Source organism: Echeneis naucrates, chromosome 2, assembly GCF_900963305.1.
Source record: "Echeneis naucrates chromosome 2, fEcheNa1.1, whole genome shotgun sequence".
In the NCBI taxonomy this organism is placed as follows: Eukaryota; Metazoa; Chordata; class Actinopteri; order Carangiformes; family Echeneidae; genus Echeneis; species Echeneis naucrates.
Window position 1 is genome coordinate 8159466 of NC_042512.1, and position 23340 is coordinate 8182805.

Consider the following 23340-nt stretch of genomic DNA (forward strand, 5'->3'; position numbering starts at 1 on the left):
AGTAATATAACAGTTTATTTTAACAGTGAACATTAAACAAAACTGAGCAGTTTGTGTTCTTTTATCACTTTGTCTATCTCCCTGTCTTTTTGTCATGTTCTTCAACTCTTCAACAGCCCATCTCAGTTAGTTACTCTTCTTTATATATCTGAGAAGGTAGCTGGTTGAAAATGATCATCATGGCCCCAAATATGAGGATCAAAAAGTCAGTTTTCAAAGAAAATTGGTAATTATCAATTCCTCAATGATATGTCACTTTTTGATTTGGAGGTGTCATAACAAGTGAAGTTCAGTATTTTATATGTCAATGCAGCTAAATCTTTTAATATTTGCATTTTGTTGACTTTACCATCTGTTTTTAAATCAGTTCAGCATTCACTGACACAAACAGGATGAAGGCTGTTGGTTACGTTACCTGATGGTCGAACTGATCTTCATGCAGCTGATGAGTGAAGGTGAACTTTAACTGCAGCTTCCATTCAAAAAATGAAGACAATATATCCATGTATATCTGACAGCAGGAGGTTTTCTAAAGTTGTTGATCCAAACCGAGCCTGAGCTCTCTGTGGAAAACTGAATATGACTGACAGGAAAATCTGATACCAGAGCAGCTCTGAACTTTGGAATGAATTGAAATCAATCATTAACAGACAATAATAATCCACATCAGGTAGATCACAAGGCTCCAATGACCTTTGATTTATATGATGCGTTGTACAATATGGGACAAATAAATGAGCCTTTATCTTTTAACACTATTATACATTATTATACATGCCCACAGTCACAGTTATGTTTGTCTACAATGATCAGATTAGAAATGGCATAGTGGCATTATATATGACAGCGTTTATGAGGATGGTATATTTTAAAGTGTGTTTGTCTACAGTGTGTAAGGGGACAGTTTGTTTTTCTACAGTGTATCTCTCGAGTTCTCTGGTGAGACACATAACATCTTCAGCATCAGCATATCAGCAGATCACCCTGCAACTAGACCACCGCAGATCAGGGTGTCTCTTCAAAAGATGCTGCCTCCTTCAAAGAGCTAAGAGACACTGAGGAACCAGAGGCCTGTATCACAAAGCTGGATTAACATGCCTGGGATCTGTTTTAGTGATCCACAAAGCTGGTTATCAACTTGATAATCAAACCTGGTTTTTCCATCTAGATCTGTGCACGTTCACATAAAAGGGACTGGGTTTGCTGCACCTGACTAACCGACCACATGGAGAAGACACAATGCTGAATTTTACAACTGTAAAATTAAGAAAACAGAAAGACTATAAATCAATAAAATGAACAAAAAGCAACAGACTTGCAGCTCACAAAAGCTGCAAAAATGCTGGGAAATTAATCACAGGCTCTGTCAATGAATAAATTACAGGGATTATAATATAAACTCTCCACCACATTCAATATAAACATACATAATACAGCCCTGACCACTGTTGTATCCAGACTGTGCTGACTGCTGCTTTTCATGGAGAGAAGTTGTGTTTTATATGTGTTGGATATTCCAAGCAGCACTGAGTTTCTAACATTTGGATGTTGTTAAGAAAAGAAGTTATTTAAAAAACACCCAAAATATGTTTTGAACTACAAATGAACTCCCTCTGTCTATTCTTCATTTCTTGTTTGTCACAATTCCAACCCTCCTCCTTTATCAGGGCTAAAGAGAGACAGAAGCATCTCCACGTCCTCCCCCTGAACACAGGAGCCAGCCATCCATAACCAGATGTGGACAAACCTCCTCCCCACAACATCACCCAAAAAGAAACAACCCTCATCCTCACTTCATCACAGAGAGGGACCTTCTGCTGTCATCAGACATCATGTCCAAAAGTTTGGAGGACAAAGTTTACACATCATTAACTGTCTTTGAGGAGAAATAATCAAACACCAAGTCAATTTCTCCTTCTCTGTGTTTTCACCTGTCGGTCCAGGTGTGCTCTGACTAACAGGACTTCAGCCTGCTGACCTACACTGAGCTGCTCTGTTTCCTCTGAAAGAACAAGTCTTCAATTCAAGTTCAAACTGAGGCAGTAACTGCAACAGTGAGAAATGTTTTCCATGCTAACGAAACTAACTAAGTTTGTCTGTCCATGCTAACGTAGATAAATTAGCTAATTAAGCTAGCATGCTAGCTAAATTGGCTAATTTAGCGACGTTAGTACGCTAACCAAATTAGCTAATTTAGCTATGTTAGCATAACGACGTAACGACCTTAAACAACGAGGACTCTGCTAATCATGTCTATTAAATGTTGTTTAAGAACAGTTTCACAAGCAAACAGAGAAAAGAAAATTGTAGAGTTCTTACCTGAACTCCGGTGAAAATTAGCTACAGGTGCTGCAGGAAGACAGAAGTTTGTTTTAAGGCTCACGAGTGATGAATTTAGAGCATTTAGTTTCCAGCAAAACTTCCTGAACCTGTTCCTTTTTTCAGTTCACTTCTAAATTTTATTTTATTTTCCATTTTCCTACAAAAGCTCAAGCTGCAGCCACTTTAACAACTTTACACAACACACTGTCACTCCAAATGACTGACACCACTGAGAGCCAATGACAACTGGGGGGCACATAGAAGGACCAATCAGGTTATAGGGGGAGGGATCCTCCCTGTATCATGAGTATCAGTCCAAAAATAGAAAACAGGAAGTTGACTTGCTGTGAAATGTCTTCTCTGGATTCAGGAGTGTCACGATCGCACCTTTGATCGGCGGACTGAGATGACTTCTGGTCCTCTGAGGTCGACAATAAAAGACGAAGTGAAGTGGAGAGAAATGAATGGATCTGTACATACTGAGGCGACAGGACTTTACAGCTCCCCGACAAAGAAGCTGGATGCTGCCGTCTCATCCTGATCACACCTCCATTCACACTTTGATGGAGAAATAGAAATTAATCATTCATCAGTGACCACGAGAAAATATTCTCATTTACTTTCATTCTCCTTATTTGTCCTAAAAAGGAACCAAGAAAGCCCTCAAAGCTGAGCCACTTGGTTTTTTAAATGCCAACATTCACTAAATGTTTTAATTTAGATTTTAATTTACATCCTGTTGTGTCATTCTTTATACTTGTCTATGTGATTTCAATGTAAATAGTTCAAAGTTTATAAATGATTTACATTCAATCAGAGGTTAAACATTTTTTCAAACTGAGTTGGATCTTTGGGTTTCTGTCCTTATCATTTATTATTTGTGGCATTAAGTTCCAAGTTCAAAATTGGTAAAGATACAAATACGGCAATATAAATCATAAACATTTCAAATCATGTATACATTAATAATTCATTTTACACTTTTTGTAATAATTTAACCAACAAATCTAAGGAGCCACTTGGGGGCAGAAAGAGTTTGGGCGGCTGTTATTGTTGAAACGTCAGTGATCCTCCTCAGATGACATCTTAGTGTCTGACAGGGCTCAGTTTTTATCTTCTGATCTGATCTCTGAATGTGCTCCTGCTGCTGGCTCTCTCTCAGCTGATCCCAGCTGATCCGCTCCGAGGCTGACAACCAAATGTTCCTCATGTAAGTCAAGCGATGAAATGAGTTCATCCTCTCATCTGAACTTTATCAGGGGACATGAAAATAAACGCGACACGTTTGATTTTAGTTCAATTTAACGCCAGTTATTTGTCTAATAAGAGCTGATTTGTGTTTCACTTCATTCGTTCGCGAGACGAGTCGCGCTCATCCACCCGAGTGTGACGTATGCGTTGGGAGAGCGATGAAGGACAGTAAATGACTTTGATCTGCAGTGACGTCACACAGTCACAGTCTCACAAAGGAAGATTTGCTTTTTTTTTTTTTTTTTTACTGACGTACATATATATGACATCCATATTTTCTCTATTTCTCCAAATGTATGCATTAAAAATAAAGGGAACTGTTTTGGAGAGTATAATAGGCAACATGTTATGGACATATGCAGTTGAATTAAATAATACATGTATTTCTTCACTGCTACAGTTAGTAAAATATTAAATACACATGAATTCTATTCTAATCTGGCGTTAGTGTTTATTTTAAATTCCTGATCTGGTGGCAGCTATAGCTTTTTTTCCAATGTTAAAATGAATGAAGTCAGATCATGGAGCAACAGTGAAAATAAAGGATGAGGTGGTGTGTATAGTGGCAGCATAAAGACTGGGTCCCGCTGTCTTACTCAGGCTGAACTACAGCGTCTATTCACGGGCGCGATCCCACTACTGAGCGGCACGGGGGCTTTGACCTGCTCCGTGTCCGACCTGGGCCGGTGCACCCCTCCTTAGACGACCTGGTGATCCCGGGCTCCCCCCGGAGCACCATATCGATACCGAACTTAGTGCGGACACCCGATCGACATAGTCCGCTGCAGCCCAGAGCTCCTGAGCTCAAACGCTCCTCCAGCCTCAGCCTCCCGGTAACTTGGATTACAGGCGCGCGCCACCGCACCCGGCGAGGGACACACTTCCTGATCGGACTTTTAGCTTTTATGGCAGTGACGTCACTAAAAGAGATGGCGATACCCGGTGGTGAAATTCATTAAGAACGTGAAGAGTTTGAATTCACTGATAAATAATAAAGTCTAATAATGAGAAAATGAAAACTCTGATGCTTTTAGTATTTCTATAAACCTTTTGTGACTTCTAACTTCCCCTGCACAGTGTTTTATCATGAAGTCTTTATCAGTGTGCTTCTAATGTGCAAATAAATTAAACTAAAGCAGACAGCAACAAAAAGCGAGACACACAGAGACTGAACAGGCTGATCAGGAGAACAGGCTCTGTGGTCGGCCTAACTCTGACGGTTGGACCAAGTTTCCCAGTTCCCAGGTTTCCAGCTACAGAGCATGTTGGAGAATCTCTGTAATCTGCACAGCCTTAAAATATGACACAGCTGAGTGCTGTTGTTAGGACTCATCTAAGAGGAGGAGAGCACTCACTGGTGCTCAGTTATCATTATCAAGGCCGGTGATAGGGACACACCTTTAGTTCCACTTCCAGGTCATGGAAGCAATAATGAGAAGTCATTTCCACTGTGTGCTGTGCTGAAATAGCTCATTTGGGAGAGCGTTAGATTGAAGGTTTAAAGGTCCCTGTTTCAATCCTGGATTTCAGCAGCTATTGTGGATCCTTTTTTTAAATTATGGAGTTAAAGTCACTTAATGTAACACATCACTGATTTTATGTCTCCCACATGAATGCCTTTGGTACCAGGGATTGTTTCTTAAAGACGAAATGAGAGATAAAAAGTTATTGTTACCTGTCAGTGTTTCAATATAAACATACATTATACAGCCCTGACCACTGTTGTATCCAGGCAGTGCTGACTGCTTCTGACAATGGGACCCTAAAGCCCAACAATTACAATTATATGATGCACTGAAATTCTTTTTTTTTTTTGCTCCAAGATGTAAAAAAGTATAAGCTTCAATGTGAATCATCTCGTTTTTATATGATTACAATTTTACAACGAATTGCCCCGAAACCATGGTTAGGGTTCAGAACCAGCCTTCGTTGTGTTGTTCTCTTGATACTCTTGTCTGTCGTGACAATACAGAATTGTTGTGTTTTGTGTTGAATTTTCAGAACATCAACAACCACATCAACTCCACAACGAGACTCTGTGACGTCTGCGTGGTTGTCAAGTTCACCTCACACACTAAAGGTCTCTGGATAGAAACTGTGAAGAAACAAATTTATTCTCCATTTGTTTTTCCACAGAGGAAGTGAACTCACGCACCATGTGATGTTTCTTCTTCCAGCTCCTCGTTAGTATAGTGGACAGTATCTCCGCCTGTCACGCGGAAGACCGGGGTTCGATTCCCTGACGGGGAGAGCACGTGTGTTCTTCTATAATATGTCATTAACCAGAGTGATTGAAGTAAACAAATGGCAGCACTCCCAGAGGACTGTGTTTGAGGAAGGTCATCCTGCATTCAAACCCCAGCAGTGCTTCGTTCTCAGTGGAGTTCCTGCTCATCACTTCCTGTATTACAGCTTCTGCCTGCAGTATCTGGATAAGAGGAACAGTAATTTAGTGGTTGGTGCTGTGTTTAGCAGAAGGAAATTTGGTGACTGACAGCTTCTCACAGAAGACAAACTTTGGTAAGAGTCATAACAGCGTGTGACATGTTCCAGCCGACACTGGTCATTGATTGGCTAATGAACACTCCCCACATACTGATCAACACACCCACCAGCAGCAGCATCAACCAGCAGCCATGATCACTGTGAGGACACAGATGAACTTATCTGGGATTTGAACCAGCACCTCTCACACCCTAAGCAAGAATCATACCCCTACCGCCTTGAGCACAAGGACTTGTATGGCACTAAAATGACGCACACATCATTTATCACACAGTGAGACAGTAATTTTTAAGGTGGAGTCATAAACATATTAGAACATAACATGGGTGCAGGGAGCTGATAAGTTTAGACTTCTTCCCACTCCTTTTTTAACACATCATTTCTAACCTTTTTATTGTTTGTTGTTTTTTTTTCTTTTTATATTGTTCAAAATAAACTTAAATAAAATCAAATGGTGATGTGTGTTTAGGTCCATCTAAAATAATGGGAAATAGTTATGTTGTTTGTTCTTTTCACACAGTGTAGCTGATAGATGCATTTTTCTAACAAACCCAATACAAAATAACAAATAATAAAAACAATAAGGTCAATCTTCCGGCTACATGACAGCCTGCAGCCACAAAGGCAGCCCGGCAACTTGGAGAGCAGCAGCATTGATCTTACAGGGATTTGAAGTCGTCATCTTGTGCCTTCAGATGTGCAGTCAGAGACGCTAAGATAGTCCAATAGTCCTCCTGGAATTCTGAAATTGTCTGTGATGTGAAGAAATGAAATGGATCATCAGAAAAAAACTTCCTGCTGCACCACAGAGTATGTGAGGGTTTAGCAAAAGTGCAAACAGATGATCTGACCCTGACGTGAGTTGAACACGTGACTGAGTGTTTTTCTCCCATTTGTGTGTCCCTCCTCTACGATAGGAGCAGAACTTTTCGGTCATCAAAGATCTCACACAGAGCAAAGTGGGAGGAGTCTTTGATCTCTGTGATACACTCCAATACATTTCCAGTGTTCTGCCTCTGCCTTTCAACCACACCATGAAATATTGTGAGGTTGAATGCTGCACACTGACTGGTTGTGTGTCCAAATGGCTTCAAAGACATCTTTCTGCCATTAACTCCTCCAAACTAAACTCCAAACTAAACTGCAAGTTTACAACACTTTACAAGACACTACAAATAACACAACCAGCCAAAATCACACAGCTCCATATAATAAGGGTTAGCTCTCCTGACGACTGCAAGGCAACAGCTGGGCTTGTCCAGCAAAGGAGATGGTGATTCTGTGATGTCATAAAGGTTTTCAGCAGCTCATGTAGTTGTTGTGGCCGAGTGGTTAAGGTGATGGACTTGAAATCCATTGGGGTTTCCCCGCGCAGGTTTGAGTCCTGCCAACAACGGTTAAAACATAATTTTGATGAAAATATGCTTCCCACTATACCACCATTGCATGTGGCTGGATCAGCTCTCACTGCCGCAGCCCGGGTTTGATTTTCGGTCAGGGTAAAATGGCTTTAGTTCATGATGTTTTGTTGCGTTTCAACTCCTTAACACTTTGAGCTACAGAAAGAACAAGAGCAGTCGCGCCAAAAAAGCATTTCAAAATAAAAGCCATTTTAGATTATTTTATTTGTATCTTGAGCTCAGATGTAGCAAAGCGCAACAATGCTGTCAATAAGGATCTTTCGACATGTTTCATTGATCATTCAGTATGGACCTAAAGTCAGAAGTTCACGAATTGAACCCGGGCCTCTGGCATGGGAGGTGAGAATTCTACCACTAAACCACCAATGCTGACTGCATAGACAAACCCACCTCCAATATGATGGCAATGTAGAGTAGAGCATAGCCAATTCAGACGTCCTCGTCAACAGCGTTTGCTAATTTATTCCATTAAGTCAAGTCAAAATTGATTTAAATCATAACCCAAATGCTCTTAATGCCAGGTTCGTTCGTCCATGTAATCCAAGAGCATTCCCAGACCGGGAGTTGAACCCCGGCCGCCTGGGTGAAAACCAGGAATCCTGACCGCTAGACCATATGGGACATGTTGTCTTATCAGAATTGGCAAGCCAGGAGAGACAGTCTCTGATGGATGCAGATTCCGCCCACTGTGAGTCCCCCAGCCCCAGAATGCTGGAGAAACAGGACATGGTAGCAAGGAGAAATGCCCTCTACCAACAGTGGCAAACAGCTGTCTGAGTGAAAAACCTCCCCTTGATGTTGTTGATGATGTGAAGTCAAATGTTGTTGAAATAAACTACTTTTGGGTTTTCATCAGCTGGAGGTCACAGTGAGCAATATTAAAAGAAATAAACACTTGAAATATGTCACTGTGTGTAACGATGTCATAAAATATATTCTTTTTACTTTCTGAATGGAATAAAATGAATCAAAAAGTGGTTGAATATATTTATCTTATAGCGTTTTGAAGGAATGAAATAGTTCTGTTTCATCCCTTTTACAGTGATTAGTAATCTGTCACTGATTCCATTTTAAAGTAACTTCCCCAACACTGTACGACGGTGCTGACTGCTGCAATAATGCTGCCTTTAATAGAAGTTTAGGAACATTTGATGAAAGAATACATTTTGATGATGATTGGAAATGTCTGTTTATTGTTTATCACTTGTTAGGATCCCTGTTAGCTGTCACTGAGGCAGCAGCTACTCTTCCTGGGGTCCAAATGAAAATGCACATCTGCAGTCAAACAGGTTCAGGTAGATGCAGAGTCCGACATTAAAACAAACCACTTTACCATCAACCTGAACTGCAGTATACACATTACACTTCCATCACCAGATCCTCTGTATATACATGTACTTCAGAGTGGTGCTGTGGCTTAGCTGGTCAAAGCACCTGTCTCGTAAACAGGAGATCCTGGGTTTGAATCACAGCAGTGCCTTGTTCATAATGTTAGATACTACAGATATAACAAGCTGGCAGTTGAAACTATTTGCCTCCAAAGAGACCTGAGCCTTAATCCAGCACGTTGGACTGCTCGGCCACTCTACCACCTTCACAGAAGGAATGACACCCATGTGACATTATGAGAAACCTCAAAGGTTTGGAGGAGAGAAGAGTATGTGACCATGACTGTCCTGTGAGCTTCATTCACAATATGGCATGTCCTCTACCACTGAGCTACATCCTCTTTGGACCTTTACTGAACCACAGAGGCTCTGAGCTGCTGCAGCAGGTGAAAAGAGAAACTGTTTCATGAAGCCTCCTCTCTGCTCAAGGAAGGATCACTGTTTTGGGTGGAGTGGAGTTACTGTTATATGTAGTCACTAAATCAGAAGACAGAGGTTCCACCGAGACTTGAACTCGGATCACTGGATTCAAAGTCCAGAGTGCTAACCATTACACCATGGAACCACAGGACTGTTAGCTGATCTTTATCAAAGGCGCTGGCTCGAGGTTCCAGTGTCGAGGGATGTCAGTGATGGAGCCAAACCGTCTCCACTTCTTATATGGTGAATGTGTGCTTCAGTGTTTTTTTTTTTCTTTTGCAAGAAAATGTAAAATAAAATAAAACTTAAAAGTGAGCTGAAAGAATGGACCTGTTCTGTGTTAAGTGTTAATGATGACTTTTTGTGTGTGTGGGGGTGTTTTGTTTTGAATTTCTGATCTTTGTTGTCCATAAAGAAAGGCATTAACAAAGCCCCACCTGTCATGTCTCTATTCCCCACCAGTGGGGTGGAGCCCACACTTTAAGAACGGCGGCCCTATAAGCATCCAACAGCATCACTGAGTCACTGAGCACAGTGACAACGGTACACATTACTGGAGGAAGTGATAAATGACATTCAGCCAGTGTGTTAGGATAGCAGAGGAGGGTTTTGATCCATCAACCTCTGTATTATGGGCCCAAAACACTTCTACTGCTCCACTCTGCTCATAGCAGGCTGTGCTGCAGTCTCTTCTGGATCTGTGGGTTCAAATCCTCTGTGCTGTGCTGTGACCCAGCTTCTTTGTCTGAGGGCCCTCTTAGAAAAGATCCTTACTGATGAATTTGTTTTGCTTTAATTCACATCTGTCCTCATCCTCAACTGATTCCTCAATTAAATGTTGGTAGAAAATGTTGGTTTGTTTGGCACCTTGACATTTCCGAAATAGCTTTTTATCTCTCATTAATTAAAAAAGACAGTCCTCTAAAGGACACACCACAGGTACTAAAATCCAGGATTGAACCAGGGACTCTACCAACTGAGCTATTTCAGCACAGCACACAGTGGAAATGACTTCTCATTGTTGCTTCAATGGCCTGGAAGTGGAACTGGAAGTGGTGAGAGGCTCCAACTCACCACCTTCAGATTATGAGACTGACACACTGCCTGCTGCACCAACGAGACCTGGAACCCAGAGTAAGTTAAAGAGTGAGATGAAGGAGAGCTGTCAGTGTTTCAGTATAAACATACATCATACAGCCCTGACCACTGTTGTATCCAGGCAGAGCTGACTGCTGCTTTTCATGGAGAGCAGTTGACTTTTACATTCCAGAAAGCACCGAGTTTCTAACATTTGAATGTTGGTAAAGATTTATGTTCACAGAGATCACAGAGAGTCTCTTGAACGGCTCTTTAATATGAACGATGGGAACCAAGTCACACTTTCAGGCCCCCCTCCTTTTTTTATTAGTGCCTCGGGTCCCTCTGTGCCATCAAATAAAATTTTGAAAAGGATAACAAAAGTAAGACACAAAAGGTGAACTGTGATGGCAGGAATCATGGTGTGAACACACAGAACAGTCTGTCTTTTCTGGACATGTTTGGTGTGTAGCACAACACAACTACACAGCTCAGCTATTTGTTGACTGACAAACACAACAGCAAGCTCTAACTCAGACAGTTACAATTATTCCTTTCTACATAAATGCTTTTCTTTGGGGTTGTCCTGCTCAGAAATTCAGTAAAAATTATGATGATTTGCAATTTTAAATAGATTTCTTCAGATCAGCTACAACAACACAACCCTAATCCCTAATCACTGCAGTTAACAGTCCTCTCACCATATGCTAACGGTCCTCATGAATTTAAGAGGATCGTTGTCTGTTCCTGATGGACTAAATGTGTTCTTCATTACAAACCATTACCAAGACCATTGAAACCGCCCGAACAAAGTAAACAGGCAGCTGTGGGAGTGGTTTCATTCAGGTATAAGATAAATTCAGGTAGAAGCCTGAAAGGGAGCCCATTGGAACAATGACACAACTGGAAAGTTGCTGCAAAGACTCTTGAGGAGAAGATCCTAAGTGAGGTAAAAATGAAAGCTTAATGTGACTTAGTCAATTCAATTGCTCTCTTTTTCCACTTTCAGTGTGAATTGACAAAAACAACAATAAGTCTTGGAGCCACGTTTTCTTCAGATCTAACTCGGATCACTCCAATCAGAGACACTCATAAAGTCTTTGTGCATAAGTGCTTCTCTTTGCGGTTGTCCTGGATGGAATTTGGACAAAAATTAATACATTTCGTCAGATCAGCTGAATTAGTGCATTTGTCACCAACGTTTCCCCAACTGGAGCACAGACTTGTGTTCTGAGAGCAGTAAGTGCTATTTTTGGGGTAATGTTGGTGATTTCAGAAGTCAATCACAAGTCAGCAAGTTTTATCAATGATGTGGGGGGTGGAGGGTTAAGAAAGTAGTTAGAAAGTCACAAATGTTACCTTAAAGGGCATATTGCAGGTTAATGACCACATTGAATCAATGTTTAGAAAAATAATTTAGGAAATGTTTTGATAAAGTGTCTCATACTGGTAATATCCGTATATTCGCTCCACACAAACCAGACTGACGGTCTTTTGTCCCTCAGCTGGAAAGTGAAGGAGGTAAAATGTCCACAGCAGAAGTCCTGCAGGGTTTTGTCACCGACAGACTCGCCGCCACCTGCCGGGAGATCTTAGCGGCCGTGGACAGAATGGTAGCCGGATATGAGGAGGAGGCTTCGGGCTTCAGGCAGGAGATCGACCGGCAGAGGAGCCAGCTGGAGCTGCTGCAGCCCCGAGTCCTGATCCACAAAACGGGTCGGTTGTTTTTATGAGTGAGAAAGGCTGAGGACTGTATTTGGCAGATGTAGAATGAAGCAGCTGGAGGAATAACTGTGTTCTTATTGTAGCTAATAAAGAGGATTCATTATTGAATCGTTTCCTCCAGATGTTCAGCAGCTGATGGTGAAAAAAGAGGTTCCTGCTGAGTTCACCTCCAGTCCGGATCCGGAGGATTCAGAGAGTCCAGTCCTTAAACAGGAACAGGAGGAGGACCAGGTACCAGGACTGGAGGAGACCAGGAACCCTATGAGGCCGTTTCAGGTGAAGAGTGAGGATGAAGAGATGAATGAACCGGCCAGGAGCTGTGATCCACAGAGTCCTCTTCAACCAGATCCAGATCCAGAGGAAGAGGTCTCAGACTCCTCTGATACTGAAATCAGTGAGAATGATTCTAATGAAACCAGAGTGGCCCAGTCAGATGTGAAAATACATGAAGGTGATGCAAATGTTAGAAAATGTGACAGCAATGAAAAACCCATCAGCTGCTCTGAGTGTGGGAAAACGTTTAAAAAAAAGTTGTGTCTGAAGACTCACATGAAGAAACAGCACATGCAAGTTCACTCAGAAGAGAGACCGTTTGGCCGCTCATTTTGTGGCAAAAGATATAAGCGACGAGATTATCTTCAATCACACATGAAGGTCCACACAGAAGAGAAACCCTTCAGTTGTGCCATTTGTGGGAAAAGATTTAAAGTAAAGGGAAGCCTTAAAAAACACATGGTAGTCCACACAGAAGTGAGACCCTTCAGCTGTGATGTTTGTGGGAAAAAATTTAAACTGAAGGTACAACTAAGAAGACACATGATTATCCATACAGAAGAGAAACCCTTCGGCTGTGATGTTTGTGGGAAAAGCTTTCAACTAAAGGGAATGCTTAAAGCACATATGGCAGTCCACACAGATGAGAGACCCTTCAGCTGTGATGTTTGTGGGAAAAGATTTAAACTAAAGACAGCCCTTAACAGACACATGACGATCCATACGGAAGAGAAACCCTTCAGATGTGATGTTTGTGGGAAAAGCTTTAACCTAAAGGAGAAGCTTAAACCACACATGGCAGTCCACACAGAAGAGAGACCCTTCAGCTGTGATGTTTGTGGGAAAACATTTAAACTAAAGGAAACCCTTAACAAACACATGAAGTTCCATACAGAAGAGAAACCCTTCAGCTGTGATGTTTGTGGGAAAAAATTTAAACTGAAGGTACAACTAAAAATACACACGATGATCCATACAGAAGAGAAACCCTTCGGTTGTGATGTTTGTGGGAAAAAATTTAAACTAAAGAATAGAGTTAAACGACACATGAAGATCCACACAGAAGTGAAACCCTTCAGCTGTGATGTTTATGGGAAAAGATTTAAACCAAAGAAAAGCCTTAAAGTACACATGAAGATCCATACAGAAGAGAAACCGTTTGGTTGTGACAACTATAAAGAGAAAGACCGAAGCAGCTGACTGCAGGATCTTTGCTGGTTGACCAAAAGTAAACTAATATTTTTTTTTTTTTTTTACTTTTCTTTGCTGTTTTTTGTCCTCACTCATTTGTGAGGACACATATAGGACATATATGTCACTGACCCAAAGTCAGTGACACATATACCAAAAAAAAGGTTTTGTAAAAAATTTAAATAAGAGAGGAACAAAAAAGGTTGATTTTTGCGCTACTAACTCTCATCTGTATAGAAACATGTTGTGTTTAGATTTTTCATTGGTATCGGCAATTATGTGACAATTTGTTGGATTATGCCTAAAATCATCACATGGCGTGACATGAAAATAGTATAAACTGAAAATGGATTAAACCTGTAAGTTACTCACTTTATCAAAGTCATTTATCAGAACTAAACTGTGATCCATTATAGTTTTGTGAAAATGAATTAAATTTGAGTATTATTTTCTAAATCATCGCTCAAAGTGAGACCTATGCCGTCAGTCTTTCAACATATTTTCTACTTATTGTGACATACTTTGCTATAAAGTTCTACAAAATATTTGTCACTCTGTGATACTGATTTCTATGTATTCCATGAATGTTTTCAGATTTTATCATTCATAAAGGTATGATATTTTCACATGTAGCAGACTCTGGCTGGCAGAAATGAGATCCACAGGTCACAGTAAGGTCACAGGGATGCTCTGATACCAAAGAGAGCTCATAAAAATATCACTTGACCAGAAAACAGGAACCAAATGAATGTCTAACTGCAACAAACTCCCACCAAACACCAACAAACTTGCACTCTGTGCATCTTTGCACGCACACGCTTATCCATTTGAGTGGACCGTTCCTGGAGATACTGCAATACCAGGTCGATGCGTGGAGTGGACGGAGCAAGCCCCTATTCCATCTCCCTGTTCCAAAAATCTATTTAATATATGGTCCCCGGGTAGGGGACGTATCAGATATTAAACTGAAAACAACCACCGACATGTTATTTTCAGAAAATTACGTTGTAGAGCAAAGAAAATGTCTCTTCTTGGTCAGCTATAAAACTTCACATATTTGTCCACACGGAGCAGTGAAATGGTCCGTAGACGGTCCAAAGATATCATTGAAACATGTTAACCAGAGAGTGTTAAAAGAACTGAGCTTCTAGACCCAACCACTAAATTCTCATTATTAACTAAAGAAGTGCCCCGTGTGAGGCTCGAACTCACGACCTTCAGATTATGAGACTGACGCGCTGCCTACTGCGCCGCCTACTGCGCCAGCAAGGCCTGGAATAGAGGGGCCAACAAAAGGACCCCAGGGCCATTGGGCACAAACCGGACAACACAAACAGAGCACAGTGGCACAGAGCCACCAGCAAGGGTCCTGCCTCACAGCGGCGAGGCCGGCTCCCCCCGACCACACACGCCCGGACGGGGCGAGCCACAGCACGGTGTTTCCAGTATTTTGATGTTGGTTAAAAAGGTACTTTGCATTTTAAACATAACAGTGAAATAGCTGAAAAAGGGAATACTTTACCTCTAAAATATAATACTCCTGTTAGCCAGCGGCTCCTTCACAAATAGTTCCGGAAATTTCTAATCCAGACGGGGAAACTTACATCAGCCATGTTGTTTCTCCAACATTTACAACAAGGCACTGCTGGGATTTGAACCTGTTTAGACCAGCATCAGGAAACTAGATCCCCAGAGCAGGTCAGCTCCAGAACCTTCCTGTTGCTGGATGTATCCTGTGATGTGTGTTGGCAGACTCACTCCACAGGCTCCTGTGATGCAATCAGTCAGCGTGCAGGACATATAAGACAGTAACCTGCAGAGTGATGCCTCAGCTGGAGCAGCTTGCTGACCTTCTGTCAGTCTGTGGATTACTCCTGGAATAAACTTTGCACCAGAGTGCAGCAAAAAAAAAAGGTTCGAATGAGGTCAAAGACTCCTCCCACTTTTTCTCATGACCTCCACCATAGAGTGCACTCTGTTAATGAAGCTCAAAAGACAATCATGGTCATATCAGATACGTTTGAGTTCTGTGTCGACAGAAGAAAGAACCAAACTGGGCCAGGAGCCAAGCAGGCATCCTGAAATTTCTCTCTTTTGTGCAGTCAGGATGTCTGAGCAATCTCAGACTGTCCCTGTTTTACCAGCAGCTCTACAAGTGAGTCTGCCTTTTTCTTTGTCCTAGGTAAAATAAACTTGTTTACTGATGTGGCAAGCTGGAATTTTCTATAAAGTATTCCACGTAGGAGTTCAAACGAACTTTGAGTCTCTCCCTGAACTCTGAGTTGACTTACTCTGAGTATCTGGTTCCAGAACAGCTGATCTTAGTTGGTTCAATCAACTCTGATTATGTTCAGCTTGAGTTGCACACGTGCCCAACCTCTATCAAGGCCATCATCTATGGAGTCCTGTCACCACGACAACCGAGAAAAAAAAAGATCCAGTTATTTCAACCCAGTGGAGTCGGAGGTCTTAATGCAGGCACATGGAGAGGATGAGCAAATGTTTCGCCGAAAATGTAACACAGCTGAAATCCTTTCACTGTTTCACTGAAGTCCACAGCAGTCTGCTCAGTTTTTTAGTATTGTGACATCATCAGGTGATGGATCAAAGGCAGCACCTCTTCAGACTCACACTTCACTTCAAACCTTTGAGGAAGTGGGACACAATTCTGAGGAGCACAAAAGTTCACTGAGAGAAAGACTCAGAGTTTCTGAGTTTCTGAGTTTCTCTGCAGTTTGTCTCTGAACCCACGTCTGTGTCGGTGAACACTTGTGCTCTTCATAGTTGTGTGTCACTTTCTCAAAGGTTTGATGTCGGTATGCACAATGTATCAGCTGATGCTGGTAATTCTGTAACATATCAGCATCAGTCCGATGAGTAAAACGGCCAATATCAACAACCGATGTTTATTTCTGTGTAGTTACCGTTTGTGTGTATGTTTCAGGAGGGGGAGGGGGATTTGGCCATGCGGAGTTTGTTTGGGCATGTCATTTGGCATGGCATGGCATTTCACAGATTTGAGCTTAAATGGAGCAGACTTGAGCTCCCTGCACTCGTGTTATGTTCTAATATGTCTCTGACTCCACCTTAAACATTACGGTCTTCCTGTATGATAAATGTGCTATGCAACATGATGATTGCCAAACAAACACCACATGGCTCGTTGGTCTAGGGGTATGATTCTCGCTTAGGGTGCGAGAGGTCCCGGGTTCAAATCCCGGACGAGCCCATCTGTTGACTTGCAGTCATTAGCGGTGTGAACTGTTACACTATGGAGCTGTGTGAGGTTTGCTGTCTGGTTTTTAGTTGCAGCATCTTGGCAACTGAAGCAACAGCGATGGTAATTTTGTGGAATCCTCACTGACAGATCATTTGGGAAATGACTGTACGAGCCAATGAAGCTGAACAGAGAGGCGATCCCTGATCATCATCTCACATAAGAAGCATGTCACATGTTTTTCCAACACGTTCTCACTCTCTATTGTAGAGGAAGGAAACACAAATGGGAAAAAAACACTCAGTCACACTCATGGAGCCTAAATCAAATGAACATCAGATTGAGACAGGAAACCTCAAAGGTTTGGAGGAGAGAAGAGTATGTGACCATGACTGTCCTGTGAGCTTCATTCACAATATGACATGTCCTCTACCACTGAGCTACATCCTCTTTGGACCTTTACTGAACCACAGAGGCTCTGAGCTGCTGCAGCAGGTGAAAAGAGAAACTGTTTCATGAAGCCTCCTCTCTGCTCAGGGGTGGATCACTGTTTTGGGTGGAGTGGAGTTATTGTTACTTGTAGTCACTATCCCACAAAATCAGAAGACAGAGGTTCCACCAAGACTTGAACTCGGATCACTGGAGTCAAAGTCCAGAGTGCTAACCATTACACCATGGAACCACAGGACTGTTAGCTGATCTTTATCAAAGGCGCTGGCTCGAGGTTCCAGTGTCGAGGGATGTCATTGATGGAGCCAAACCGTCTCCACTTCTTATATGGTGAATGTGTGCTTCTGTGTTTTTTTTCTTTTGCAAGAAAATGTTAAATAAAATAAAACTTAAAAGTGAGCTGAAAGGAAAGGACCTGTTCTGTCTTAAGTGTTACTGATGACTTTTTGTGTGTGTGGGGGTGTTTTGTTTTGAATTTCTGATCTTTGTTGTCCATAAAGAAAGGCATTAACAAAGCCCCACCTGTCATGTCTCTATTCCCCACCAGTGGGGTGGAGCCCACACTTTAAGAACGGCGGCCCTATAAGCATCCAACAGCATCACTGAGTCAGGAGCAGCACAGTGACAACTGTACACATTACTGGAGAAAGTGATAAATGACATTCAGCCAGTGTGTTAGAATAGCAGAGGAGGGTTTCAATCCATCAACTTCTGTATTATGATCTGATCTGATCTGATCTCAGTTGGCGGGACAAGGTGTCTGACTTTGGATGAGAAGACTGAGGGTTTGAGGCCCTGGCTGCAGTATCTGGAATCATACCCCTCGACCAACAAGTCATTAGCGCCAACGAAACACTTTTTCTGAAGGGGAGAACTTTTAGGTCATCAAAGATCAAAGATCGACATTGATGACTATTTTCTGCAGCAGGTTAGTTGGGAGCCATGACTCAAATGCATTCCTGTGCACAAGTGATTCTCTTTGGGGTTGTCCGAAATAGCTCAGTTGGGAGAGCGTTAGACTGAAGATCTAAAGGTTCCTGGTTCAATCCCGGGTTTTGGCATCTGAGGTGGTTCCTGAGTGAGGTTCAAGCTCAGGTTTGCTGACTGGTTGTGTGTCCAAAAGGCTGTCAACAACATCTTTCTGCCATTTTCTTGTGGCAGGTCAAACGATCCTTCTGCAGCTGGCGTTCAGGTCGCAGTCTCCCCTGAAGGCGTGGGTTCAAATCCCACTTCTGACAGAAACTGCTTTTCTTTCACATCTACCGCAGCAAGGTGTGTTTGTGGACAAAGGTATTTTGGTCGACTTTTGGCCGCCCACACTAAAATTCCTTTCACATCTGCATGAGACTCTCAGAACAGAAGTCTGTGCTTCAGTTCGGGAAATGTTGATGAAAAATTCACTCACTCAGCTGATCTGAAGAAATCTATCAAAACTGGTTTTAATACCATCCAGGACAACCGCAAAGAGAAGCACTTGTACAAAAGGAAGTCGTCTGTGTTTCATAATTGAAATGATCAGTATTGTATTCTAAGAAGATGTTGTTGTCTTTGTCAGTCAGCACTGCCCCAACAAGTAGCACTTACTGAATTCAACAGTCAAGTTAGTGCTCAAGTTAAGGTAACATTTGTGACTTTCAAACTACTTCCTTATCCCCCACCCCCCATATCACTGATAATATCTGCTGTCCTGGTGATTGAAGAAAGGAAGGAATGGCATTCCTACGCAGATTCCACAGAGATGGGATTCGAGTTTATATGCTGCAGCTCAGCTAGCTATGAGCAGAGTGGCGCAGCAGAAGCGTGCTGGGCCCATAACCCAGAGGTCGATGGATTGAAACCATCCTCTGCTAATGGTGTTTTAGCAACAGCTAGCTGTTCACTATCCAAAGTTTGTTATATGTGAAGATGACATTGTTACAATAGTAATTGAAAGGCATCAAAGGCATTTCCTGTCTTTCATTGATCTCCAACGCTACACAGATGAATACGTCACACTTGTTCACGTTTGCTTCAAATGGTTGAGTGCATACGCACAGAAGTGTCCCTGGACTGATCACTTTAGCTTTGTGTTATTGTTGTATCTGATAAGTTAAGGACCATAAACTTTCTATAAAAGTGGATGAGCAGGTTAAAAAGTACTGAGACTTCCACCTGCAGTCTATCTAATGACCACCAGGGGGCGACTCCACTCTGTGACACAATTATCAATGTGATCAGCTGTTTACTGAAAGGATGTGAAGCCCACCAGAGACCTGCTGTGTTTAGTTCACTTGTTGCTGTGTGTAGTTGGAACAGCAGGCTGCAACATCATGTCTCTGTGGGGCAATCGGTCAGCGTGTTCAGCTGTTCACTGAAAGGATGATGGTTTGAGTCCACCCATGGAAGTGGTTTGTCTTATCCACTGGAATTATAGTGGACATGTGGAACCCCAAGATTTGATCTGGAGAAGGTGTATGACCGGGTTCACAGGGATGTTCTGGAGTATGGAGCCATCCCATCACTATATGACAATAAGCTTCCCTTTCCCCGAGACAACTACAGGGTGTAACAGATGTACAGCTGTGGTGAGGACGGGTTACAGGTCTGTAGCTGGAGGATTTTGACACTATCGGCCTGAGATCTACAGGATTTTGGGATTTCTGGAAGGAAAACAAACATGAAAAACACAAAGTTAAATTGTAGACACACAGTTGAACTGCAATGGCCGAGAATCAAACCCAGGTCAACTGCTTGGAAGGCAGCTATGCAAACCAAGCAAAGCTCCATATAGCAGATACCAGGTCCATCCACAGCTACTGATCAGCTGAAAGCTAAAAAGCTGAGCAGAGTGCTGTGGACTTGAGTGAAACAGTGAAAGGATTTCCCCAACAAGCCTTTTGATCGTAGCTGTAGAATGTCATAAAGATGTTCTGTGGCTGAGCTGCTCACAGGGCCTGTTTCTGCAAACAGAAAATCACCGCACCTCCACTGATGTGATTCAGTTTTCAATTCCTCTGATTCCTCAATCAACTGTTAGTAGAAACTGTGGCACCTTTGGCATTTCCTACAAGCTTTTTATCTCTCATTTCAGCATGCATGGTATAAAAGGTATTCATGTGGGAGACCTAGAATCCATCATGTGTTAAACTGAGAACTCAGTCGTCACACTCAACTGACAGGATCCATACAGGATCCAGAGGAGTGGAGGCAACTGGCAGTGGTGGGATTCAAACCCACGCCTCCAAAGAGAGTGGAGCCTTAATCAGGCACCTTGGACACTTCAGAATGGGAATGACACCCATGTCACATTAGTACATACAAGAACTTCCTGTGCTTGTTTAGCAATGCTGGGGATTGCACCAAAGGACTCATACATGGAAAGCACACATTCTACCACTGAGCTACATTCCCTGTATGGTGTGGCAGATGAGATGATTGGATATCCTTCTTCCTGCTCTCAAAATAAAAGTCAAAATTATTTTAATAAGAGTTTGGTCTAGACCTGCTCTATATGTACTTGACGTAACTTCATTATGATGTCTTGACGTGAGTTTAAAAAAAGAGGCCAAAACATTAGGAGTTTGCCTTTAAGTGGACTTCAATGGCTGCTGTTTTGTCATCACATGTACACTTGTGTTCACTTTGGTAATTTGGTAGGATGACTACACAGGATAAATTGCTCCAAGCTAATTGGATAGTTGAGAGATCAGGGTGTTGCGCAAGATAAGTACTTCCTGTGCTTCATTATCAACGCTGGAGATGACGGGGATTGAACGCGGGGCCTCATACATGCAAAGAATGCACTCTACCACTGAACTACATCCCCTGCATGGTGCACAATGCCAGCTGGAAACTAATCACTAAACTGTTACAAAGGAAATGATCAATCTGCAGTCTTTGCTCTGATCATTGTAACTTTGTGTTATTGTTGTATCTGATAAGTTAAGCTGCACTTCTAATGACCACCAGGGGGCAGTTCCACTGGTTGGAAAAAGACTTCAGACTGCATTGAAGTATATGGAGAGAACAACACCAAGTTCTGAGATGCTGCTTGTGGCCAGTATGGGGATTGAACCCATGACCTTGGCGTGATTAGCTCCACGCTCTAACCAGCTGAGCTAACTGGCCTGTGTGAAAAAGCGAGGTGACAAGGTGGCCGAGTGGTTAAGGCGATGGACTGCTAATCCATTGTGCTCTGCACGCGTGGGTTCGAATCCCATCCTCGTCGGTGGTTGCTTTAGTCTGTCTAAGTTGCAGCCTGCTATTCCACCTAAAATTATCTATCCAGTCAGAATTATCCTCAACGTCAGCTGGTTAGAGCGTGGATCATTTCACAGGAGACAAACTTTGGGAAGATGTTGGCGACATAATATTACAGGCTCGTCCAGGATTTTAACCCAGGACCTCTCGCACCTGAAGTGAGAATCATACCCCTAGACCGAGAGTTAAAGAACATTTGATGAAAGAATCCAGTTTGATGAAAATTGGAAATGGCTGTTTGCAGTTTATCACTTGTTAGGATCCCCGTTAGCTGTCACTGAGGCAGCAGCTACTCTTCCTGGGGTCCAAATGAAAATGCACATCTGCAGTCAAACAGGTTCAGGTAGATGCAGAGTCCTACATTAAAACAAACCACTTTACCATCAACCTCAACTGTATACACATTACACTTCCATTACCAGATCCTCTGTATATAGATGAATGTTGCAGTGCTGCTGTGGCTTAGCTGGTTAACGCGCCTGTCTAGTAAACAGGAGATCCTGGGTTCAAATCCCAGCAGCACCTTTTTTTAAGGTTGTTGAGATAAACTCATGTAACTTCTTCTGCAGGAGTTCCATTAAAACTCTCTGACCAATCAGGTAACTGCAGAGTCTTCATGTCTCCCTTTGGAACATCCTGACGTTTTGTAGAAGAGATGAATGTGAAAGGCCGGTTAGCTCAGCTGGTTAGAGCGTGGTGCTAATAACGCCAAGGTCATGGGTTCGATCCCCATACTGGCCAAAAGCAGCATCTCAGAACTTGGTGTTGTTCTCTCCATCGACTTCAATGCAGCCTGAAGTCTTTTTCCAACCAGTGGAACTGCCCCCTGGTGGTCATTAGAAGTGCAGCTTAACTTATCAGATACAACAATAACACAAAGTTACAATGATCAGAGCAAAGACTGCATATTGATCATTTCCTTTGTAACAGTTTAGTGATTAGTTTCCAGCAGGCATTGTGCACCATGCAGGGGATGTAGCTCAGTGGATGCTTTGCATGTATGAGGCCCTGCGTTCAATCCCCGCCATCTTCAGCGTTGATAATGAAGCACAGGAAGTACTTATCTTGTGCAACACCCTGATCTCTCAACTATCCACTCAGCTTGGAGCAATTTATCCTGTGTAGTCATCCTACCAAATTACCAAAGTGAACACAAGTGTACATGTGATGACAAAACAGCAGCCATTGAAGTCCACTTAAAGGCAAACTCCGAATGTTTTGGCCTCTTTTTTTAACTCACGTCAAAACATCATTATGAAGTTACATCAAGTACATATAGAGCAGGTCTAGACCAAACTCTTATTAAAATTATTTTGACTTTTATTTTGAGAGCAGGAAGAAGGATATCCAATCATCTCATCTGCCACACCATACAGGGAATGTAGCTCAGTGGTAGAATGTGTGCTTTCCATGTATGAGTCCTTTGGTGCAATCCCCAGCATTGCTAAACAAGCACAGGAAGTACTTATTTGTACTAATATGACATGGGTGTCATTCCCATTCTGAAGTGTCCAAGGTGCCTGATTAAGGCTCCACTCTCTTCGGAGGCATGGGTTTGAATCCCACCACTGCCAGTTGCCTCCATTCCTTTGGATCCTGCATACAACATCAGTTGAGTGTGACGACTGAGTTCTCAGTTTAACACATGATGGATTCTAGGTCTCCCACATGAATACCTTTTATACCATGTATGCTGAAATGAGAGATAAAAAGCCTGTAGGAAATGCCAACGGTGCCACAGTTTCTACTAACAGTTGATTGAGGAATCAGAGGAATTGAAAACTGAATCACATCAGTGGAGGTGCGGTGATTTTCTGTTTGCAGAAACAGGCCCTGTGAGCAGCTAAGCCACAGAACATCT

General features: G+C 42.3%; 13 non-coding genes across 13 annotated transcripts; 8 read left to right on the forward strand and 5 right to left on the reverse strand.

Moving 5' to 3' along the window:
- The first annotated feature begins 5751 nt into the window (after positions 1–5751).
- On the forward strand, positions 5752–5823 carry trnad-guc (transfer RNA aspartic acid (anticodon GUC)). Its single transcript has one exon. It is a non-coding gene; the product is annotated as a tRNA-Asp (tRNA).
- Positions 5824–7392: 1569 nt separating this feature from the next.
- On the forward strand, positions 7393–7474 carry trnas-uga (transfer RNA serine (anticodon UGA)). Its single transcript has one exon. It is a non-coding gene; the product is annotated as a tRNA-Ser (tRNA).
- Positions 7475–8048: 574 nt separating this feature from the next.
- On the reverse strand, positions 8049–8120 carry trnae-uuc (transfer RNA glutamic acid (anticodon UUC)). Its single transcript has one exon. It is a non-coding gene; the product is annotated as a tRNA-Glu (tRNA).
- A 785-nt stretch (positions 8121–8905) lies between these two features.
- On the forward strand, positions 8906–8979 carry trnat-cgu (transfer RNA threonine (anticodon CGU)). The gene has a single exon. It is a non-coding gene; the product is annotated as a tRNA-Thr (tRNA).
- A 401-nt stretch (positions 8980–9380) lies between these two features.
- trnaq-uug (transfer RNA glutamine (anticodon UUG)) lies at positions 9381–9452 on the reverse strand. The gene has a single exon. It is a non-coding gene; the product is annotated as a tRNA-Gln (tRNA).
- Positions 9453–14399: 4947 nt separating this feature from the next.
- Positions 14400–14582, reverse strand: LOC115058241 (U2 spliceosomal RNA). The gene has a single exon (XR_003842039.1). It is a non-coding gene; the product is annotated as a U2 spliceosomal RNA (small nuclear RNA).
- A 2148-nt stretch (positions 14583–16730) lies between these two features.
- Positions 16731–16802, forward strand: trnap-agg (transfer RNA proline (anticodon AGG)). The gene has a single exon. It is a non-coding gene; the product is annotated as a tRNA-Pro (tRNA).
- Positions 16803–17400: 598 nt separating this feature from the next.
- trnaq-uug (transfer RNA glutamine (anticodon UUG)) lies at positions 17401–17472 on the reverse strand. Its single transcript has one exon. It is a non-coding gene; the product is annotated as a tRNA-Gln (tRNA).
- A 756-nt stretch (positions 17473–18228) lies between these two features.
- On the forward strand, positions 18229–18301 carry trnaf-gaa (transfer RNA phenylalanine (anticodon GAA)). Its single transcript has one exon. It is a non-coding gene; the product is annotated as a tRNA-Phe (tRNA).
- A 2972-nt stretch (positions 18302–21273) lies between these two features.
- trnai-aau (transfer RNA isoleucine (anticodon AAU)) lies at positions 21274–21347 on the reverse strand. Its single transcript has one exon. It is a non-coding gene; the product is annotated as a tRNA-Ile (tRNA).
- Positions 21348–21365: 18 nt separating this feature from the next.
- On the forward strand, positions 21366–21447 carry trnas-gcu (transfer RNA serine (anticodon GCU)). Its single transcript has one exon. It is a non-coding gene; the product is annotated as a tRNA-Ser (tRNA).
- Positions 21448–21930: 483 nt separating this feature from the next.
- On the forward strand, positions 21931–22004 carry trnat-agu (transfer RNA threonine (anticodon AGU)). The gene has a single exon. It is a non-coding gene; the product is annotated as a tRNA-Thr (tRNA).
- A 142-nt stretch (positions 22005–22146) lies between these two features.
- trnai-aau (transfer RNA isoleucine (anticodon AAU)) lies at positions 22147–22220 on the forward strand. Its single transcript has one exon. It is a non-coding gene; the product is annotated as a tRNA-Ile (tRNA).
- The last annotated feature ends 1120 nt before the right edge of the window (positions 22221–23340 follow it).